Source organism: Amblyomma maculatum, chromosome 8 (genome assembly GCF_055883805.1).
Source record: "Amblyomma maculatum isolate TAMU_Amacu chromosome 8, ASM5588380v1, whole genome shotgun sequence".
In the NCBI taxonomy this organism is placed as follows: domain Eukaryota; kingdom Metazoa; phylum Arthropoda; class Arachnida; order Ixodida; family Ixodidae; genus Amblyomma; species Amblyomma maculatum.
In genome coordinates this window covers 54,687,825-54,705,956 of record NC_139351.1, presented here as the reverse complement: position 1 = coordinate 54,705,956, position 18,132 = coordinate 54,687,825, and the positions used below count along the sequence as shown (strand labels likewise).

General features: G+C 44.4%; 1 long non-coding RNA gene across 1 annotated transcript; it reads left to right on the top strand.

Moving 5' to 3' along the window:
• The first annotated feature begins 485 nt into the window (after positions 1-485).
• LOC146181183 (uncharacterized) lies at positions 486-10,251 on the top strand. The gene is made up of 2 exons (XR_014700423.1): positions 486-975; positions 10,092-10,251. It is a non-coding gene; the product is annotated as an uncharacterized LOC146181183 (long non-coding RNA).
• The last annotated feature ends 7,881 nt before the right edge of the window (positions 10,252-18,132 follow it).

Genomic DNA, 18,132 nt, shown 5'->3' with positions numbered 1-18,132 from the left:
GTGAGCCATCCATCATGTTACCATGCAGTGAGTTGGGTTATCTAGATAGGGAACTGTTCTTAAATTTTAGTGATTCATGTCTTGCTTTTTGCTTATCAGTGATTGAGTGGTTTGCGTTGTTGCTCGTCTTCTCTATATATTTCATGTGTGCTTCAATAAACATTAGTTGTAAGCTAGTGCCCGTATTGTCTCCTTTCATACCCTTGTTTTTTCTTGCTGCTTCTTTCAAGATAAAATACAATCTTTGCTACTTCGGTCATAAAATGAATTTTAATGAAGTTCCACATCTCTTAGAAAAGTAGTATTGTAGTTGCAGGCATGTATTAGGCCCTGCAGTACCAATTAAGGTGCTCGCTCGATGTAAAGCATAAAGAAAGGGAGGGCTTGTCTGATCTCGAACTTAGTGGGAACTGGTGGATTATGAATAGGCTGTTAAAATGCACTTGCAGTTAAGGTCAAGTAAATGCTTTTTATTTGTAACTAGGGGCACTGTGATGCCTGACTTGCTCTTTTGCCAGGCTGGCGACGAGATGGAGTGAAAGGAGTTATTTTATTTCACTGTTGGTATGTCTCGGGTGATGTCAACATTGTTTCTTCTCTGGCATTGTAGGCAATCGCCCTTCAACTAATTGAATCCCAAAGTGAAATTTTGAATTAAAAAAATAATAATTTAAGATTATTTAGCAGGCAGAGGCAAATTTCATGCAGTGACCTGCACCAGCATGTCGTGCATCATTTCAAGAAAAAAAAAAAAAACAGTATTGTGGTGTTCCTACTCTGTGCCTTTATTTCTTGCTCACAAAGCCTCTGCATGTACGTGTTGCACCATATTACGTTTTCACTAATTTCTTGGGTCATGGTACTTTTTACCTTGCAGCAAGTTCCATGTGGCTTCGTAAGCAATGGCTCCTTCAAGCTCTATACCCTTTGCCGGAATTGTGCTGTGCTGTGGTGGGCAAGAAGCAGGACATTGATGTAAGTACTGAAGACATCTTTCAGTATGTGTAGTTTTTTATTTGCCTAACCCACTACTGCATTTGTGACCCCTCATGTTTATTTTGACATTTAGGTTTCTTCAGTGTTTTCTTTGCTTGCTGCCGTTACTTATTGGCTATGACATTTGGCTGTTGAGTTTGAGAATGCGGAGTGGAATGGTGCCTGTGGCCTGTTGATATAGGCAAAATGCAAATTTGCCTGCCCACATTTGGTGCCACTGCATAGCTTGAAGAACTTTTGTGGAAGAGGGCTCTGGAAATTAACCCAGAGCCCTCCTTCTTGATGTCTCTCATATCTCATGTTCAGCTTTAGAGCAATAAAAGGACATTGAGGACAAGCTGAAGCTGTCTTTTATTATAAATTACTGCATTCTATCCACTAAAGTGCTACTTACTGAAAATGCGAGCTTACTTTAAGATAGGAAAAGCCAGAAGTTTTGAAACAGATGTCATTACCAGCTGATTTCATAAGTTCTACATGATGCATCCATACTTTATTGGGCACAGGCCCCAGAGGCTGGGCTGGTAAGCCATTCCCTTCAATATGATGATCATGGAGTGTGGTTTACACAGGTCTTTGATATTATTGAGTACGCTTGGTTTTCAGGAACTATTTCAAGGAGCTTTGGAACTCCTGAAATTATTTGCTGCTTAAAATTCTCAATAAAATTGCATGGTTTTTCTCTAAAAGCAAGCCTACATGAAAACTAAAAGTGCACTTCAGAGGGAACAATCGAAGAGAGCATGAGCCTATATAATATAAACCCAAAGTGACAGCCTGGCATGCGTCTAGACCATGGTTACAGGTGGCTTTCTTTTTCGCAGTTGCCACCTCTCTTGTCCCTATTTAATTTTTCTTTTTTTCAGCATGTTTGTCTTTGTTTTCCTAAATTTCACACATTTATGCAAAACTACTGTGAATAAATTTTTCTCAAATTGGAACTCCTTGAAGACCTTTCTGGAGGGTTATTTTTCTGGTCTTCCTGTCTTCAACTAGACCCGTTGATGGCTGCTTTCTTATAAATCAGCTCTGACAAATTTCCTCTCTAAAAGGCCCCCCTGCACTTTTTTGGTAGCTAAACTGAGTGCGAATATAATTTGTATGTAAAGTGAAAAGAGAAAACAGGGGAGTGTTATTGATAATACTATGCCATATGTAATCATAGACCATGAATGAAGTATGGGGTTTTTCTGGCAGAATATTTCTGCAATGCTTCTCTGCTCAGCGCAAACCCCTTCACTGTGGCGGCCAAACCTGTTTTGGGGGCAGAAATAGGTGGCTGCCAGGAGACATTTCTTGTGACAATGACCACATCCATTACCTGCTCCACTCAGTAACAAAATTCATAACCCCCCCCCCCACTTCCGCCCTTCTGGTTTTCAATAGTGAAGGCATGCTTCTCGTCAGATTCGTGCATAACATGAGGTTTGATACAGAAATATTCAGCATTGCACCCAACTTCTGCCCCAAAGGGAATTGGGAGGATATTTTTGCATGTCTTCAGTGCACAATCATGTGATACATCAGTGACATAGCCTATGTGTTACGTACACATATCTTGTGGAGTTTGTATTCTTTTTTTCCTTGAGAGAGAAGCGCTGCTCAGTCAAAAAGCATGATGCAAGGGAATTTAGAGTGAGCGCCGATTCTGTGCATTTGCTATCTTTTGCTTAGCTTTCATTCTTTTTCTCCCGGTGGTTTAGTGGCGTTGGTGGTATTCGAGCAATGCAAGGACACGGAGTCAAGAGTGTTCTTCTTCACAGTGCGCTGCAGGGATTGTGCATTTGTTTTCCTCATTGTAATGAAAACATGCAAGGCTAGTGCATGAGTTACTTGCACACACGCACGCCACACACATGCTGTTTTGCAGTGGCAGAAAAGAAATAACTGTCAAGACTGAGAGCATCTTCAAAGGGCACATAAACGTTGGTGTTTGAAGTTAAGTTGTAAATTCATAAAAGATGTGGCTTAGCTTATGAACCAACAATTTTCCGGCACTATCGTTTCACACAACGGGTTTAACTTAAGGTACAAGGGTGGCCGATCGAGCCCTGTGCTCTAACGTGCTGCGCACAGAAGCAATCAAATCTTGAGCGCTCCCTATACTGCTGCTCAGGTCAAAGCAACCCAAACCTCGTTGAAACAAAAGTGACGTGGCTATGTCACTCCTGCATGTCCTGCATGGGCTTTTTTTTTTTTTCATTCTACTGGGAGAGAGTGAGAAAAGGGTTGCCTGGTCTGTGCGGGAAGGACGCAAGGGTGCTGGGATGTTGGTCCTTTAAAATGAGTGGCGGGTGGGAAGGGGGAGTGGAGGTAATGGGAGGGGAGTCTAGCTGTCCTGCGAGCTAAACGCACAGCAGTATGCATGCTTTCTTTTTTTTTATTTAGCAGTGCGGAAAAAATGAATGAATCGAGGGGGGGGGGGGCAGGCTGGCCAACGCAGGCAGCACGGTTTCAAGTGAGTGATGGCTTGGAGCTGCCTCGGCAAAGCACAGAGCAGTGTGCATGCTTGCTTTTTTTTTTTTGTAGCACCGAAGGTTTGACTGCTTCTGTGTCCGCACATGGGCTGGTTTTGTACCTTGAGTTAAGCCCCCCATGTGATACAAGCCTGAGTCGCTTTGGGGCGTTAAACCCCATAAAGCAAACCTTATGTGAAACATCTTGTATAATTCCATTGCTTAATCCAAACGTCAAAGTTTACGTGCCCTTTAGAAGATGCTCTGTCTTGACAGAATTGCTTTTTTTTGCGCCACTACAAAACTGCATGTGTATGGGCACGTATGGGCATGCGTGTGTGCAAATAACTCTCACTCTGGTACTCAATATATATTCAGCCCCGCACACGGCAAGTACTCTTGCACATTTTTTTAGACTGCAGAAAGCAAACGCACCATCCCGGTGACATGCTGTGAAAAAACAGACTCACGACTTCAGAATCCCGCATCGCATTGCATACCAGCCGTTCCACCAAACTATCGGAAGAAACAGAACGAAAACAAAAAATTGCAAACGCACAGAATCGGTGCGCACTACACTCCCGCGCATCGCATCTTTTGACTAAGCAGCATGCCTCTGTAAAAAAAAAAATCTAGGAGATATGTGTATGTGACATATAGGCTACATCACCCATGTATCACGTGACTGTGCACCCAAGATGTGCAAAAATATTCTCCCACAAAGATTTTGCTATATAATATAGGTGACGCATTGAGTTTTGCAAAGGGTCCAAGTAGGTCATTGTGCTCCTACTTTCTCCCTGGCCAATTCAAGGGGTGAGAGGCACCTAAGAGCACAATTACCTACTATAATCTGTATGATCTCGAATGGGCCAGATGCAGCAGACAGCTTGTGAGATTGAGTATAGTGACAGGAAATCTTGACTTCATAAGAATACATTGACTTCAACTCCACGTAGCCCTGAATGCCTGCTTTTCATTTATTGGCAGTTATGTGACCTTGAGGGCTCATAGACTGGCACTCAACTTGTAAACACTTGACATCTTATCATTTGTTCTTTCTGAGGGCTTTGTTCTGCGGGTTTACAAGCTTTTTACTAAAGTGGATACAGTGAGTATGCACAGATCTGTTCTCTGAAGCATTGGCTGAGTGACAGCCCAGGTCAAACCTGGTTAACTTAGAACTTCTAGCACATTATTTTTTCTGGGTATGGCTTTGGTATTCCTCCTGACATCCCAGCTTCTGACACCAAGTAGGCATAATCATGGTCTATCACTAACTCCAGTGCTGTAGTTGATCATCACATACTTCTGTGGTGCTGGGCATTTTAAGTTGTCGCTGTATATGAGCAGTGTTTCAGAACCTACTTAGTGCAGAGCTACGGTACAAATTTGAGGACTAATAGTAAGTTTGCTCTGCTTGGTGGCTTCCACAGACAAGGACACACTTGTGGGGAAGGCATGTTGCATACATACCTGCAGCCAACCCTTCCGACTTTTTAGAAGACTTCAGATGTTTGACCAAACTTTCTGATTGCACGATCACTGCCCTAAATCTTCCGATAAGGGGCTTCTGCCTGCAAAGAATGGCTTTTGCGGAACCAGCACCGAGGAATCAGCAGCCGCATTATAATTTCAAGCATCTCCATCAGAGGCCACACTAGCACCATCGGCATCATTGGCTAAGCAGGAAATCAATCAAAACAGACTTTAGCCGAGCAAGAGTAGGTGTCGCTGGCTGCGAAAACAGTTGGTGTACTGCGCTTCTTGTAGGCAGGGATGCACAGCTAATGCAGCCACAGTAGATATAGATGCTGTGCTGGCTTTGCTTTCGATCTGAGCTAAGGGCAGCCACTCAGTGTACTTGAGGTTAAAGGCTTTGCCCAAATGTCATGTTATCTGATCCTTCTTATTGAGCTCAGCCGCATGCCTTATGTTACTAAGCTGCTCTATGCTCAGCAATGGCGTGATTGCTCTTTTTTTTTCGGAACCAACGCAGCCAACGACGGTCACGGATGAAATTACGTGTAAATGGGCTAGTTATGGTTTTGCATTAAAAAATTTAAACAGCGCTCCGATGGTACTGAGAGAAAACTGGTGGTGGGCATGCAGATCAGTTTTGCGCTGGCTATAGAGACGTAGTGAGAACATTTGGTGGCGGCCTGCAGATATCTCGACGGACGCACACCTTTAGACATGCATTGCATGCTTGCTGCTGCATGTTTTTATGCTTAGGATGTTTAGATTAGGACGCATCAGACACTGCCTGAAAGTAGCAGCCGCCTCCCCCTTTTGTACAGAAATGCTGCCTCCTCCCCCCTCCCCCCCATTTTTGCAGTCTTCCCATTTTTGGTCTTAGCAAGTACGTGTTGAAAATCAGTATGCAGAAGACTAAGGTAATGTTCAACACCCTCAGGAAGGAACAGCAGTTTACATTAGGTAGCGAAATACTGGAAGTAGTAGGCGAATATGTTTACTTAGGACAGGTAGTAACCGCAGATCCGGACCACGAAAAGGAAATAATAAGAAGAATAAGATTGGGATGGAGCGCATTTGACAAGCACTCTCAGATTATGACTAGCAGCTTACCGGTATCGCTCAAGAGGAAAGTATACAACAGTTGCATCTTGCCTGTACTCACCTATGGGGCTGAAATGTGGAGGCTAACCAAGAGAGTTCTACTTAAGTTGAGGACAACCCAGAGGGCTATGGAACGAAAAATGGTAGGGGTAACATCAAGAGATAGAAAGCGTGCAGAGTGGGTCAGAGAAATAACTCAAGTTACCGACATTCTAGTAGAAATTAAGAAGAAGAAATGGACATGGGCAGGACATGTAGTGCGAAGAGAGGATAACTGATGGTCGCTGAGGGTAACAAACTGGATTCCAAGGGAAGGAAAGCGTAGCAGGGGGCGGCAGAAAGTTAGGTGGGCGGATGAGATTAAAAAGTTCGCAGGGGTCAAGTGGACGCAGCTAGCACAGAACCGGGTTAAGTGGAGAAATATGGGAGAGGCCTTCGCCCTGCAGTGGATATAATCAGGCTGATGATGATGATGAAGAAGTACGTGTAAAGGAAGCTGGGGCCACTAGTAGCGTGATTGAGCCTTGTGAACAATGTCAACATCTGTGCTACAGGCATCAATGGCTTGCTTGTCACATCAGGGTACTATGTACTCTACGGACACACGGTGCTGTCAAAGCGGTTGGTTCACTTGTTCTGTGGAGACATATTCACGGTAGGCAGAAGGCATGGCTTTTCAAGTGCAGTGACCATTGTGGCTCCAAGCTTTGTTTGGAAACTGAAATCAGCGAGTTGAATTTGTTGGTTTGGGTGTATATGTAGCGAAGAAGCACGCATATTTTCTTCCCTCTCCCCTGAGCCCTGCAAGCTTAAAGATCAAGTGTAGCAGCAACTTCAAATCAAATCTTAATAAACAAATTTGGTCACTAAATTTCACAGCATTTCTCAATGCATATGTCATGCTCTACATGAACAATATCACAGCAGCAGCGACATTTTGCCTAACATTAAGCGTTTTCAGCTGTTTTTCACAGCTGCCTTTTCATGCAGCCTGGGAAACGTTCTGTTAGCCTGTGAATATCGAGTTTGCTTCTGAATGTTCAGAGGACTTGACATTAGGACATGAGTGTTTTGCGTGTGGAATAGTTAGTTCAAATTTTACCCTTGTGGCCAAATTCAAAAACATGTCTCCACTCGACGCTACCTCAGCTCCATAAAGTGCAGAAAACAGTCTTTTCTCTACTTAAGGTTCAGTTCAGATTCTTGAATGCTTTTCAGCATTTCTTCCGACTTACCCTTCAGAAATATTTCTCCACTCCAGACAGCACAAGTGGCATACGGGGCAAGACTAATGGCGAATTCGAGCGGGAGAGCAGGCGCCCTCGAGAGCACTTCGAAAGTGCTCTCAGACAAGTGGGTGCCCTCCAGTGGTAGAGCAGGAGTAGAATCACTGGCTTCCAATGGTAGAGGAGGAGGTCTTTTCCTTTGCTGAGAGCACCTGAATGCACTCCCGGCTGCTCCCTCATCTAAAGCGAGTGTAGAGGAAGTCACATGACATAAAGCGGTGTATCCGCACCATCTTTTTTCTTTTCTCAAGTCGGTGACGCTCTAAATGGTGGCTGCAAAGCATTGCTCAGGTTTGAGAGTCACTGCTGGCATCGAAAGGGCCAAAGGAGGCAGATCGCCGCGCTGTGAGAACAAAGGCATGCAAAGCAGTTCTACATGGAGTGTTTGCTTCTCGGGTTGCAACTGCTGCTACTGCGGGTAGGCGGAGAATGCTGGGGAGGGAAGTGCGGTCACAATGGTCGTGGCGTACTGCTCTCGACACGCAGAGAGCGTTCCCGTGGGAGGAAAATTACACCCTCGCTCGGCGTGCTCCTGTACTTCTCTGTACTGCTCGGCACCTCTGCTCTCGTCCCCCCAACCGAATGGGCCATAAGGCCAAAATTTGGCCCGGAAAGTGCATGCCACTACGTGTAACATGCTCATTTTCTAATGCCAAGTCCTTGTGAACAGCATCGACAATCTGCCTCAAGAGTCACAGGCTAGTAGGCTGTGGCGGCCGCTTTTCGATGGAGACTAAAAGCAAGGCGCCCATGTGCGGTGCGACATCAGCGCACGTTAAAGAACTCCAGGTGGTTGAAATTTCTGCAGTCCTCCACTACAGCATTTCTCATAGCCTGAGTCGCTTTTAGATGTTAAAAAAAAAGTCACAGCCTAGTAAAATATGTTTTGCAGACTGCATGAGCAAGTCAGCTGTGAAAAATGGCTGAAAACAATTCACATCTATCAACATTCACTGCCAGTGACATATGGCTGATGTAGAACAGGATTTAGGCATTGAGAACTGCTCGAACTGCTGTGAACTCTAGTGACCTAGTTGCATATTTGCCCTCTGAGTGCTCAGCGGCGAGCGTTGAGCACATGTGAGGTTCAAAGAAGCATGTTATAGCGCATGCACCCAAGCCAACAAATTTGTCTTTCCAGAAGCAAATGCCGCTTCTGTTTCCAAGCAAGCTAGGAGCTTTAATTTTAAGCGCACTTGAAAAGCCATGCCTTCCACCAACTACAAATATCTCTCCACAGCTAAAAAGACAGAATTGACCCCCCCCCCCCCCCTTCAGCACTGCATCTAGACATACAAGTATATTTGAGGCAATCAGAAAGCCATTGATGTGTGCAGCACAGGTGTTCCATGGCACAACTGCACCTCCGGTACCTCGCTGTCTTCCTATTTACAATATGACATTCCCCACGATTGCACCACTGTCCACAGTGGTTCACAGAAACCACTGCACATGTTTCATTTGCTGTTAGCCATCAAATGCTTTCTGCAACTTGGCACTCGGCGTGCTCTGAAATGTTGCTAAGGTATCTGGTGATGACTTGAAATGTGTTTACACCACAGTAGCATAATGCGATGATCAACTACAGCATTGAAATCTGCAACTGACGATAGTTATCCATGCTCAACGTCAGCCGCAGAAACTTAGGAGGCTTTTCTTGGTCGTACTTGAAACGATGTTTCAGTATTTTCGCGTCAGATTGAGGTTCTCGGAGCCAGTGCTTCAGAGAGTGGGTCTGTGAATCCTTATTGTATCCACTTTTATGAAAGGCTTGGTATGCAGTAGAACGAAGTCTGCACAGTGTGTGAAAGCTGCGATGCCCCATGTTTGCAAGTGGAAGTCTAGGTGTCCCCATAGTAGTGTCATTGCCACTTATAGATGCTCTGTTTTCTCATGCACTCGAGGAGCAATTCAAGTGGAGCTTCATTTCAAAAAAAAAAAAAGGGCCTCGAGGACCGCTTGGAGTAAAGGTGTTAGTCAAGGCATGTTTGTGAATATCAGTTAACCTGATCCCTATGCACTGTTTCCACTGCCTCGGGTGGTTAGGGTATTTCTCGCCCTTATTGGAAGGAAGGCAGAGGGGCCGTCATGAATCCTAACCAAGCTTTTAGTAAACTTGGGGAGAGTTGTGCCACTTCTACATGGCATTCTCGATCACCATTGAAAGATTCCATCATCTCACTAAGCTCTTGTACCCCGCTATTGCCATTGATAATTCGCTGCTGGGCTCAAGTAATACTCGTGCACTTTTGAAGATGTGTTATCAACTGTTTTTGTACAAGTTGCAATGATGATATACTTTTCGTACTGTTCTGTGTGCAATTTTGTTTTTCTTCTATGACCATATATGTAGAATTGCATAATCTTTCATTTCAGGTTTGGTTTTATTCCTAGCTCTATGTGCTAAGCCATATCTAGAATGCACACTTCTATTTCTCAAAGTCCAGTCTCCAGTTCTGGACTGCTCTGTTCACTCTAGTTATTGTAGCTTTCCATGAAGCAGTGCTCAGATGTCTTTGATTGATAGGATATGGTTCAAAGACCCTTGAAATATCTGTTCGACTAAGGTATTAGATTTTGTGATGGACTGATGCTGAACGCCTGTATTCTTGTGTCAGTTCGTCATATTTCTGTAGTTCAGAATCGAAACTTTTTGAATTGTTATCAATTAAAAATAGAGCACCTAATTACCCCTTTCTCAGAATGTTTTGTAAAGACAGCTGAATTTTCGGATTTTGGAATATAGTCCTGCTTTTTTTTTTGCATTTTGCAGATGTCGCACAGCGAAAACCTGTATCCAAGCTCGAATCCAACAGGCCAAGAGCAGCTGAAGAAGGAAACCTGCATCCAAGCTCGAACCTGGTGGACCGAAAGCAGATGTTTTGTGACCACACTGTATCAGCCAATAAAGCCAATCCAGGTGACCACATGTATCTTTTGGAAGCTTGCATCCTTTGCACTTGAGACTCATCTCATGGAGAGCATCATTTCTGCAAAACATTTTGTGTCATAACTGTAGCAGAAACTGATTGAGGCCTTGCACAAGGCCTAAAGCTGGCATATTAGTATTATGCACAACACAAACATGAGGTGTGATGTAGGAGCCTTGCAACCATGCAGAGTATCACCATAGCATGGTAGCATTCCCATGCCGAATGTCTCATCGTTTGAGATCAGACTAATGTCTTGCACCTTCAGAGTGCACTCATTCCTTGCACTAAAGGCCGTAATATAGCCCGACGTTTTCGACGCAACTGGCTAAGTCTGCGACGTCAGCCACGGCACGTCGGCCATGACGGGCGCGTCAAAAACTGCCGCTTCTACAGGATGGCGCAGCTGGCGTGCCCGATGCCGCGGCGCGCATGCGCACAAGACGCCCTCGAGGGCTGGTACATTTTTGGGGTGCATTTTCGAGCACCCCAAAAATGGGCATAGGGCACCTACAGGGACCTGGCTGCAGCCTATCAAGGCACTAATTACTATTGTGATGAAGGCAATGACGCGATGTGTTTACTGCGAATGTTCAAATGGCACAAAGCATTTACAGGCAGCCGTGGAGACGTCCAGCCCAGCAACGGCCTGAGCCCGCGTCGACGACGGCTACAGACGGAACGATGATTGTGTACGTGCGTGTTTTACTGAAAACTAATCAAAATTTAAGTGTATGTACGATTACAGAGGAGTTAGAGATTACACAGTAATGAGGATCACATTCTCGGCTGGCTGCAGCTCCTGTAGAATTCCATAAATTTCGCGAATTCCCTGGTTGTTGAGCCGCTGACGTTCCGTGAGGACAAATCGAGTACGGCCTTCGATTCCGGCGTGTACCGGTCACAACTCTATGCGAAGCCGCTTCCGCAGTTTTTGGTATTCTTCCAATGAATGTACTGCAGATAAGTGAAACAACCCCATCGTTACACCTTCTAGAGCAATGCATTAAAACGAGCATGGTACACACACCGCAGCGAAGAACTCACAGCTGTGCCCAGCCGCACTACTGACAGTTTGCATCCCAGGCATTTTTCTTTCCTTTGAACGTCTGTGTATAGTCAATCCGCTTGGTATCATTAACGCAGGGCTGCCCTCGAATTCCTTCTAGCAGCTTTTCCGCAACAGTGTCTGAAATGCGCGCGTGGTTATAGCGCAGTCTCTGTCTACATGCAAGCCGCCATCTTCACTGCGCGTGAGGAATGCTGGGATGGATGGCCGACGCGGCTGAGGCGGTCGGCGAGAAATAGGCGAGATTCTGTTTGCGCGTCAGCGACGTTGGGCCGCGTCGGCTCGCGCTCGCTACGTCCATCACGCCGTGACGTTGGACTATAGACCTCGGTTTTTCGCCGACGTAACGTCGCGGAGGGCGACGTGCGCGCGCGCGTTACGTCGGACTATATTGGGGCCTTAAGTGAGTGCCCACATCCATGCACTCTGAATGTTGATAGCTATGCACAAATTTTGCCACACACACACGGGTACAAAAATCTTCACAGTGTGCACGCCTTCGCGCCGTGAACACGTTGCACGTTCTCCCACCGTGCACACATCGCACATCCTCGCTCGCACATTCTCGCTCGCACATTCTCGCTCGCACATTCTCGCTCGCACATTCTCGCTCGCACATTCTCGCTCGCACATTCTCGCTCGCACATTCTCGCTCGCACATTCTCGCTCGCATATTCTCGCTCGCACATTCTCGCTCGCACATTCTCGCTCGCACATTCTCGCTCGCACATTCTCGCTCGCACATTCTCGCTCGCACATCCTCGCACGCACAAACTCGCGCTGTGCGGGTCGATAACCACGCACAGATAATCACGCAGAGCCTCGCACAATATTTTCAGTAGGGTACTGATGCGCTGTTTTTATTATGCACCTAGGAATTGCATCCATTACGTCGATTAACACATGGTAGTCGCGTCTCGCTTCCATTTAGCAACCCTTTACAAAACTGTTATTGTGTCCGAATTCTGACGCGTTTTCCAACATATTTTTCCAATGTCGCTTATCTAAACACGAGTGCGTTCCTCACGTTTCCTGCTTCGACCTTGCTAGGAGCACAGACGTAATGCGGAAATGAAGTGATGACTTCATTAGCCATCCAGTCTGAACCAACACGCGCATAAGGCCAATAAAGTCTAGTCGCGCGTGTGAAAACCCGTTTAGTAATAATCGACGAGATTACAGCTCTCCTAACTGCAGACAGCTTATTGAATTGTCATTTCATTGAATTGACTAGGAACTTCAACTATCGCTAATTAATCTCGATTAGGCAGAATTTACGTGAAACAGAACTGCCTGAATGCCTATTTTTTAAGGTAGTTCAACTTGTAACAAAGTTAAAGTTGCGTGCAGACATTGTTATAAGCTAAACGTAAACAAAGCAAACAGGACATTAGGATAGACTGCCGGTGCCATGCGAACGGTCATTAACTATATCACGACCCTTCATCCTCCTGTCTCTTTGTTCGTCTCATGCGAACGTAGCTCGGGGGCGCGCTTAGAAGAGGCTTCGCTAACTCCGCTGCGCACTAGTTTCATACACTGACGCTTTGAAAGGCGGTTCAAGCTACCGTGTTTGCACGGGGCTCGGAACTCAGTTCCGAGTCGGAATGCCGTAATGAGCGTGTCTGTGGAAGGCACAAGGAATGGCTGCTCACAAGGACACAATATATATATATGTTATAGTTACAATATTTGAGTTCCTGTATAAATTAGAAAATAAAATGCCATTCTTTTAGAGACTGAACAGAGCAGCGTCTATTCAGCTTACACTGGTCAAGAAATGGCATGAAGATGTAGTTGTTTCGCCTTTCATAAGCGTCATTCTTCTAGGCCTTATCATGGTGCCATTTCGTGAATTATAAACTCTAATAGATGCCGCTGTACCTCGTACGGCTTCTGCTTTGGATATGACAACTAGAAACTAGAAAATGGAGACAGCCATATTGAGCTTCCAGCACGCATGCTGTGCGCATATACAGGATACGGCGCTTGGCCGACAGGGAGTGCTCAGGAGCGGAACATAAAAACAAAATCTAGATCATAGGAAAGAATTACCTAGACAATTTTATTTTTGTTTGCGCTCACTGCGGAACATTATTCGTTAAACTAGCGCGTTTAATCTATACTGTCGCGATCGCGCAGATCGTTAGGATGATCAGTTGCCACGGTAGAAGCGTGATTTTTCGCCGAATCTTTTTCACACAAATATTTAAAATAAAGCGCACAAAACAATATAGCCTGATTAATATTTTACTAAAACAAAAATAACGTCTTATATACAATTTCTTGTGAAATTTGTACTCGTGTTAAATAACTGAGCAAACCCCTAATGCTACCACAGTTTATGCACAGGAACAATTTCATCTTGGCGATGTTACGTTAGTTAGATGTCGAATAAGAACCAGGGCGCACCAGCCTGGATGCTAGCCGCAGGTCAGGTATTTCAGACATCAGTATAATGGCCAATGATTCGTTCCCTCTCCTTGCTTAGTTCGCAGTTGTTCAGAAAAACACTGCTCCCGGGGGGGGGGGGGGGGGGGGGGGGGGGGGACTTGAAACAAACGGTGATATCTGAAGAAATGGGATCGGGATTCGGATAACGCATCCCGCGACTACCGCCAGAGACATCCAATTTCATCTCTCGAGAGCACGCTGGCGTTCCTTTGTGGACAGCATCCGAGAGACAAATTAATTTATTTTTAAATTACTTTTCGCCGTTTGTCTCAGACCTTCATTTCTCCGTGCTCGAGAGCGCGACGGAGCGCTCGGTTCTGCTTACTTTAAAACCCGGCTTGAGCTGCTGCCCTCTTATCTAGCCTGCCTTCTCGTTTATCTCTTTTGGCTTCATTTTATTTATAATCATTTTACGCTTACTCAGACGTCTTTGGTGTTGTTTTTGAATATGTTAGTTATTTGTGTTTTCTACAGAGTTAAATTTCTTCACAATCTCTTTACTGAAATCAAGGAGTAGGGTAAACAAGAATTCGTCCCAGCAAACTTCGCTGTAATCAAATTTGTCGGTTTTCTTCGGCCTCAATGGAAAGACCACACTTCATGCTTGAAGCGAACTTTTCTTCACGGCGTCCGCTCAGCGTCCTGTGTTACCATTGGTAGAATGAACGCATCGAGGCGATTTCTCTGCGCGGCTCTCAGAAACGGCGCTACACTCCTAATCGCTGTATTATGTTTTAAACTCGTTTTTTGGGTGATAACGTCAAATTGGCCGACGAGAAGGCCTTATAAGTCCATTGCTGTCGCAGATAAACGTGTGTTTGATAGATTAGCGTAACCGTACGAAGAGAAACCAAGATAAATAACGTTTACTTTGAAAAACTATTTACATGGGCCTGTCAGTATCTTTTCATTCAGTACTACTTATGCGTTTCTGTTGCTTATTGGACAGGATACGTCATACATATATATACAGCATCCATGAGTCGCCTTCTTGGGCTTCAGCAGTTTAAATATCTGAGTAAGAACAACTTTCTTCAGTGCGGCTTTTCAGAAGCCTTTCGGGTGGAATTCATAAACTAGTCTCTCTTTTCTGGCCGCAATATTATGAAGTACCTAGCGAGAAGCACGAGCGCATGCACCTTGCTCTGTTTCCCTGAAAGAAAGCATTCCAAGAGAGCAAAGTATTCTCAGAGAGAACCTATGACGCCCTGTGTCAACACTGTTTCAACCATATCTATAAAAATGGGCTATGTTACTGAAAACGGCAAGCAACAAACCATTTTCACCCTTAGCTGAATGTTAGAAGCAATGATCGTGATGAAGGCTATATATTTAGCAATTAGAGTAGGAAGAATGGAGAGCTTCTTCGCAGGGATTCCAAAACACCCAGGCGCTCAGGATTAACAGAATTCTTTTGCACAAGGTAAAAAGCAACAAAATGGAAATATGTGAGCTTGTGAAGGAAGGCCTGAAAATAAAGCAGAAAACAAACACTTGCCAAAATAATAAAAAAGAAAAAGTAGAAACATCAACTTTTCGGAGCTCGTTTCACACCTTGCAATGTTTTTCCTGTTCCGATTTACTATTTTGCTTGTCTTTTTTTCTACCATGTTTTGGCATTGCCAGACAGTTTTCCAACAAACATTCGGGTATGATCGACACTGTGCTGCCTAGATTGTTACTGTCCGTCAAGTACATATATACAGAAAAAAAAAGTGATACTTTAGCAAGTAACTAACGCGGAAAGTAATGTTGATGCTGAAAGCAGAAATCAAATGCGGCTGATAATTTCTACAATGAGAGAAATGTAAGCGTTAAGAAATTGGAGCCAGAGTATGAAAAGCCAACTAACCTACAGTCCTCTACCATGCATAGCCGGTCGCCATACGCTGCAATGGGTGACATGGCCTATTACGCTCCGTTTCTCCGGGCGAACTAAAACAACGGCTCCTCTCCCCACTTGATGAATCGTTTTTCCGTCACGCGTAACTTCCTCTGATTGAAAAGTTATCGCAGTTTTTGAATTCTTTCTTTGTGCTGACAGGTTGTGCGCCCGTCTCTTGGGACGGCTGACAGCAGAGTTGAGAGGTGGCGAAAATGCTGATGGCGTCCGGAATGTGCTCAACACGTGGCCCGCTTGCTGAACGGGAGAAGTAAGATATTGTTAAGGACGAGCAACGAAGAAGATGCGGGTAATGGCGCGGGCAGGAGCACTCGCGCTAGGCCCACTAAATATTCATTAAACGTCATCTCACGACCATCGAGCATCATCTGTCTGTTCTCCTGTTTTAATCGGGTTGCCACCACGTAACAATATGTATTTCCGTTACTTGTAAGAGCAACATTTTATGCCGCATCTTTTAAATTTCCTGTCATACAAGCTGACATCTTCTGGTAGAAATATTCAAAAAAACTATATCCATCGTTTATAGGTGTCCCCATTCTTTTCTATATTTGCCTTCTCTGAAGCTAGTAACAATCCTAAAAATTTATGGACGAACCTTCTAACTTTTAAAATCATCATTTGTTTCATTCTATACACTAAAGCCTGCATGGTGGCGATGACAATTTTTCCGCAAATATTATTTCTATTTATTTTCGACGGCAGCTCTACGCACGTGCTTTTTTCTGACCACGTTTTTGGGCTTGCAAATGCCACCTTCATCGACATTATTTCTAGGCAGAGTAGCAAGACAGTCGAGCGGGAGCTAATAGAAGCGTATTTTAGGTAAAAGAGGCAATGACGACATCTCGAGATTTCTGGCCAGTGAAACAAAATAGGGGTAGGGTTTCCAAATAATTGTAACATTTCTCTTGTTTTTCATTTCTTTATATTTGACTTCTCTATATTTGATTGCCAGACTGTGAAAATACACGCAGGTATTCCTCTACTAGATAAAACTTCTTCAGTCAACATCTTTAAACCAATCATCGGACCGTATTACACTAAACCATCATTGTCCTCCGTAACTTGAGAGTTCTATTTTTCGGCCAGCTTTGAGGCTAATAGGTTTGGTTTCCATTAATTTCTCTGGTTTTACGTCCCAAAGCAACCCAGACTATGAGAGACGCCATAGTAAAAGGCTCCGTACGGTTTCTACAAGTGGGGTTCTTTAACGTGCACTGGCCCCGCACAGCACATGGGAGCCTTGCTTTTCGCCTGCGTCAATAAGTGGCCGCCGCGGCCATGTTCAGAAATGTTTTTGTCACCATCCTTGGTTCCAGGAAAGAGAATGTTGATGATATAAAAAGCCCTTATTCTGCACGTTAAAATGTGAAATATCGGTCTCTGTTATCAACGTCAATGAAATCCGCTTCTTTTTGAATAACGCACCATACTAATCCCATAAAATCGACCTTGCGCGCGTTGCCGCAGTATGGCGGTTTTACTATGTACTGAAGAGCTAGTATAAATGAATAATGATGTTCCGACTGCCGATGTGCGTCTCATTACGGATGCAATTTTACACTACAAGCAACGCATTCACTGGACATCGATTGCCATAAAATGCAGTCGTGTTACCCTTCGGCTACAATTTCATATAATCAGTGCACGGTTACCATCTTGATAATTAGCTAGAAGAGTATATTTGTTCTCGAATGAGAACTCATTATATTGGAATCGCTTTAGCTGAATAACATCAAACGAACGTCGTAAAATACTTTTCTTGATTTGACAGCTCATGTCATGCCTTCACTGTTTAACAGCCTAACACATTGGTATTTTTCTCCTCTCTGTATTGACTATTAGGCGCTTCTTTTGGTGCTTTGTGTGTACAAAAAAGTACATTGAGAATAGCAATTCAGTTGGTGGTGATTCCTGTGTTCTCTTACCTTTTCTTTGCGACCTGCGCGCTATTAAAATACGTCTCAATTTCATGCTCTCTACTATGTTCCAAACTCGTCCACTTTGCCGTCCTCTTGAAGTAACGCGATAACACAGAGCTGAATGATGAAAGAAAAAAGTTCGTTGTCCGCCGTATGCATTTTCAAATGGAAACAGGGAGCTCACGTGTGGCTGGTGGACGAAAGTTGAGAATCAGTAGCAGCTCCTATAAATTGCTGCAACCGTTTTCACGCCCAGTCCTGCTGCGAGTAGTGTAGAAGAGTTTCAGAGGAGGGGGTATACTAAAGTTTATTTAAAACCAAAATGGAAAACAATAAAATAAAACGAACGCAATCTTGAGCAAGTACGAAGGGCCATAACGGATATGCTCTTAATGAGTCTAACTGAGGAGTTTCGTATGCATAATGCATCGCAATCATATCCACCGCCCCTGCTGTGCGCAATAGTGCTTGTTCACGATGGACGACCGAGGATGACTTGAGAGTAGAGAGTTTCTTTTTGTATCCAGCACTTC